Here is a 6,000-nt window from a genome sequence, read left to right as displayed (position 1 = left end):
TTGATTTAAATAAATAAATGTAGGCAAATGTTCCTCGCCAATTGGTGATTGGTTACCAATATATGGACCAAATTCCAGATTGGTCCATATAATGTTATTAATGTATTATCACTATTGAGTTGTTGGTCTTGTTTAGTTACTTTACTAATATACTCTTCTGGTGTACTGTCAAGTATCAGTGAGACAGACAATTTTACTACTTTTTAGATATATCAATAAAAATCTCTTAAAAATGTTCGTAAGTAGCCTGGACTTAGGCAGACGCACTTTCGAGTTTGGGAACTGCGTAGAGGCGTTGGTTCGTGTCGAATTGTCGTCCCATAGAATTATAGTAATAAAATAAATCTTTTATTGCTGACTATGTGGCCATTTTGTTAGTAAAAATTTTATTCTCTTAATGTTGGTACCAATAAATTAAATATTATGAGATTTAGCTAAACTTCCTTGGGAGTGGACAGCGTAGACAGATTTCTTCGGGATACAGGGCATTATTTAGAAGTTTTCTTGTTGGTAGGGCTTTGTGCAAGCCGGCCTAAGTAGGTACCACCCACTCATATTATACCGCCAAGCAACAATTCTTAGTATATTTGTGTCACGGTTTGAACGGTGAGTGAGCTAGTGTAACTACAGCCACAATATACTGATACAACATCTCTGTTCCCTAGATTGATGGCCCATTGGCGATGAGGAATTGTTAAAGTTTCTTCCTGCGCCAATATCAATGGACAGCAGAAAGATATAAAACTACATACAGCTTAGGAACCGTCATCCCAAATTTTACCCCATCGAGGGGTGAATGAAAAAAAAACATGTCCTTCCTTATTAACTAAATCGGTTCAGTTTTTTAGCATGAAGAGGTAACAGACAGCTACTTTCAGCGGCACAAATACAAGCAACAATCTTTAATTAATTATGGTTTATATTCCGAGAACTTTAGTTTAAGTCGTCGGAATGAAGCAGACGCTAAATTCTTTAAGTGCGTGTCGAGGAGACGTCGTAAATTGGGTCATCATTTATGCCGGCGGCAGGTGTAAGTGTATTTAATGTACTGATCTCGTCCCTACTAGTGTTGCATATCGATAGTCCACTATCGATAGTCGATAGTATTGACACGTGTCAATATTATCGATAGTACCAATAGCTCCCCGTGTGCAATACTGTAGATAGTATTACTTTTAACCTAAACTATCGATATCGTGAATAGTTTTCGAGGTCAACTATCGATAGTCAAACTATTGATAGTTCTGCAACGCTGGTCCCTACTAAGTTAATGTTGATGTGATCCTATCATCTGTCATTCAGGATTAAACATAATTCGCCTAGTCTGAGTCTGCCTAGTATGTTTCGTCTGCTCGTATTAACGCTGGCCTATAAGATCACCTAGATAAACTTACCATAAATCACGCATAATTTGCTCCAACCACAAGAGGACAAAAGCCAGATAAACAACATTTGACATCAAATTGCCGCGATATCATTGGTCGAGGTCTTGAATAATCTGTTATATTCAACTGTTAGGTTCAGTCAAAACGCAATATAAGTGAAAATATTGCGTTTTGAACGTTGACGAAACTGTCATCGGAACTTTTGAAGTGAAATTACAATTAATATAAATAGTAAAGTCGATTAGTGTCGTGTTATAAATAAAGATGGAGAAAAGTAACTATTTAGTTTCTTGCCGGTTGTTCTCGGTAGAATCTACATTCCAAACCGGTGACTACGTTTCATACAATTCTGTAAAATGACGATTCAAAAGTGAGATTTTGATCAACGATATCATGTGATCTATGTCAAAGTTGTTTCTTTATTTTTATTCCTTAATTGGAATAGGCGATAAATACTACGTCAATGAATTGTAAGTTTGTTAAATCTTGGAGCGCAGAATGCACGAAGGTTAGACTTGATTAGGTACACAGAACGTATCTAGGCATTGTATAATGCTGTTTTATTTTTGAGCCAGATCAAAACCAAAATTGTTATTCAATAGCATTACACTAATTTATACATTTTCAAAAATATACACCAGATCGGAAGAAAATACTTCGGTACTAAAGTCCATCATAAAGAAATTCAGCGGTTTTTTTGGTTTTATTATTTTAACATTTTAGGTTGACTTGGATTTTTTGAGATTGATGAGAATTAATAGACAAAAATATTTATAGCGGTTATTAAAAATATCCTAACATATGTATTTCAAGTATAATTTATGGTACAGAAATGTAAACATCAAATAGGGCAAAGCCCTTTATACGGTTCGATTTAATACGCAGTCTGAACTTAAGTGTGACACGGTGACGCCGAGTGACGCCTGAGTAATTAGTTTCGGCTATTATTACAAACAAACGATTATAGTATTTTGGCGCGCAATTCACATTTATATTTAGTTATTGCGTACGTTGTAATGTCAAAAGCATATGATTTTATTGTCTTTGTTTTACGATTTATAGTCTTACGATTAGATATCTACTTTGAAACAAATTTAGTAAGATGACAGTTATATATTTTTTTTTCTGAGACCGAAGAATAAATAGTTCACAGTATAAATATTCCCGCCTAATTTTTTAGGACATAAGGATGTTCCCCTATAGAGTATAAAAATAATATTAATCTTCGTCTAATCGTCTAAATAAAACCCTTATATCTAATCTATCGTCTAAATCATTTCAATCGACAACTTCAACAATCATCATCATTTTGCAGTCAATTTAAACAAAACCTTTGAATTATACACCTAAACCTTCCTCGTGAATCACTCCGTACATTAGGAAAAACCATATAAAGATCCCGTAACCGTATTAAAATGGTAGTTTTTGAGTTATCGCGTACAGACGCGACGGGAGGACTTCATGTAATACGCGGTGAAGATATGTCACATGACATACAGTTTTTTTTTTTTTATTATTTAAATTAAAATACAGTTTATAAATTATAATTCAGTTTCTCGCATATAATTAATAGGAAAATAATAAACACGAAAATAAATATCTGACTGTGTTCAAATGGCTTTCACGGCTAAGCAAAGAAACTATATTGATGACATGGGTAATTTTATTTTAAACTCAATCCTCGAAGTAATTTTAGGGATGAAGGATGAAGGTTTGTGCTATGAAGTTTTATAAATGCATCTCGGATAAAGCCGCGGGTTAAGCTAGTAAGTAATAAGTCCACATGTACAGATGAAATTGGTTAAGAATAGACACGATGCAGCTCCGAGTGTCGACGGACAGAGATATATTGGAGTCGACATAAAACAACTTATTTTGTTTTTAGTCTTTATTTAAATATAAGTAGTTTTGATTATTATAATTATATTTTCCACAAATCATTATACATCTGTCATACTTTTCGTGGAATGTTTAATAGAAAAAAGGTTACGAGTATAAATTCAAGTTTGTTCGACGAAGACAAACAGTTCTTTTCAGAAGATATATTATGTTTCAAATAAACAATTCTTGTCGGGACTATTCGTTGTTCCAAACGATGACGTCATAGATGTGGCATGCCCTTGGAGTGGCTAACGGCATAACGACTTTATACTGCTACAATTTTAACAGCTGAATTCTTCCAAAGATCAGAGACATCTGAATTGTGGGTTCCCAATCGACCACATAGCCAAGTCAGGTCAGAATTTCAAAAAAACTTAGGGTCTAGGTCGCCATTTTGTATTTAGACTCACACTCTCACGCAATTAAATAGGATAAATAACAAAATGTCATATATTGTTTAAATATAGAAGTCCATGTCATACACAAGAGAGATAAGTATGTGTTAAATTGATTAGGATCTTGTAGACTTGTTAGTGAAATGATAGTTTTTTATTTTGTAGCCGCTATAAAGAAGTCTAAGAAAATATATATATTTTATTTCTTATTTCAGATAATTTAAGATATTTGATAATTCGAAAAGAAATACTTTATTATGAAGATCATTTTTAAAATTTAATAATATTAAAAATATATTATTTTTATTTAGTGTCCACTCCACACGTTCGATGTGCTCCCTAGTCAATGTAGACTGAATAAAATGCCACAGTGTCTGTCCGCTCGCTTACAAAACCAACGCGCTAACAGAAAAAAAGTTTAAAGTCAACTTATAAACGTTACTCTATAAAAAACATCTTATTAAAAAAATAATACCATTATTTTTAAAACACCTTCAACGTTCGATAATATTCTATTTTCAAAAATCAAAACATAACTTCATTGTTGTGAGTGCGTACTATAGATATTGAAAATTATTTTCGACATGTGTTGAATAGTGTTGTCATTTTATAAAAAATCCTGTAAATAAAGGTAATTATTATTTTAGAATAAAATATATATTTATTCATATTTTTTAATGTCGAACAGTTTGTTCAAGGTCATTGATACCTTATTTAACATACTAATATACTCTTAATAACAGTATTTACCATTACAAGGTGTCCATATAAATCCTTCCCATTTGCATACTAACAATTGTAAATACTAAGATATAGACAATATTTACGTTTATTAATTAACCGGATATTATAATAGAAAAAAAATAATTGTAAAAAAATATATTAACACTTCTATTTTTAAAAGATTTAAAGCAATAGCCTGCTAAGGCCTAAGGTTTGGAGATAATTCCAGTGCGCTGCTCCAAACCGGATTACACATGTAAAAGATTTTTGTTGAAATTAAACGCATGCAGGATTCTTCAATACGTTTTTCTTCATCGCACGAATTGACGAACAGATATTAAGGACAATTCGTGATTGCTGCCTTGCTAGTTAAGATGCTCGTGTTCTAACAATTTGGCTCTTTTAAGGATTTACATGGCATTCAATTCTAATTGTGGTTCTAATACCGAACACCAATTTTACTACAATAGTTACTAAACGTCATCGCGGACAAAAATAATGGTAATAATACATTGTTGCCATTAACACCCCTTGAGGAAAATTATTGATGTATTTTAACGAAACTAATCTTTAATCTTAGATTTAACTAATATGGTTTTAATTTAATTGGTGATAGATACACACTTATCAGATATTCTACTGGCAAACAGTAATACTGTTGTGTACCGGTTTGAAGGGTGAGCCGGTGTAACTACAGGCACAAGGGACGTAACATCTGAGATCCGAATGTTTGTGGTGCATTTTTGATACGAGTACCAATGGACAGCAAATTCTGAAAAAAGGATTTTCAGGTGATGGTAATATTATATTTTTTTTTAGATTATTTTGTCCACTTGGTCATCTAATCTCACGTAATTAGTTGAGTTTATAACTAGGTTAGTTAAATAAATTGGCTAATAAGACATTGCATACGGCACAGAGAAAGTTTTTGGGCAATAGCATACGCATGTATAATAAGATACCGGATAATGTAATTAATTAATCAATAAATTAATCTTATTATTCGTTAAATTATACTTTTTAAAAATAACGCCTATATTTAGACTCGATTTTCATCACAGGACTGATTGAACACTAATTGTGAATAACAGCTTCGTAAATATGTTTATTTAAAAAGAGCAACTATGCGAATTTCTTGCCGTTTCTTATCGCTGGTGGCTGCATTCCGAAACGGTGGCAGTGTTTAAGTATTGTCGATTCAAAAACGCTTCATTGAAAAGTTTACTTGAATAAAATACATTTGATTTGATATAATTATCTTATACTAAAATGTTGCTAAATAACTTTACAACGTCTTTTAATTCAAAATATCAACCGAACGTATTGGTCGATTAGAAGCTAATTTTCAAGAAGTTTTTTTTTTACGCCTTAGCTTCCTCTTGTATTTTCTTGTCCAATGTGTGCTCTACATCTGTTTGTTACTACTTGTGCAATACAACATGGCGGCCTTGCACAAATCCAGTACATTGCATCCGACATAACTACATTCAAACTCGAGTCAAACGATTGCTTTTTAAATTATTTATTTTGTTCCCTATTGATAACCGTCATTGAATCTTCGTGATTATTAATAGATAATTAAAAATAATCGATACGTCAATCAAGTACGAAGTTTC

The 6,000-nt window shown here is 32.4% G+C and overlaps 1 protein-coding gene across 2 annotated transcripts in view; it reads left to right on the top strand.

Moving 5' to 3' along the window:
- The first annotated feature begins 4,051 nt into the window (after positions 1-4,051).
- The window catches only part of LOC113403263 (myosin heavy chain, embryonic smooth muscle isoform-like), a 60,179-nt gene continuing 58,230 nt past the window's right edge, over positions 4,052-6,000 (top strand). For both annotated transcript variants that reach the window (XM_064219743.1, XM_064219744.1), the window contains exon 1: positions 4,052-4,292. The gene's annotated coding sequence lies outside the window, so the exon portion shown is untranslated. The remainder of the gene's footprint in view (positions 4,293-6,000) is intronic.

Source organism: Vanessa tameamea, chromosome 29 (genome assembly GCF_037043105.1).
Source record: "Vanessa tameamea isolate UH-Manoa-2023 chromosome 29, ilVanTame1 primary haplotype, whole genome shotgun sequence".
NCBI classification, from domain to species: domain Eukaryota; kingdom Metazoa; phylum Arthropoda; class Insecta; order Lepidoptera; family Nymphalidae; genus Vanessa; species Vanessa tameamea.
The sequence above is the reverse complement of the archived record's forward strand: the minus strand, read 5'-3'. Positions and strand labels throughout refer to the sequence as shown.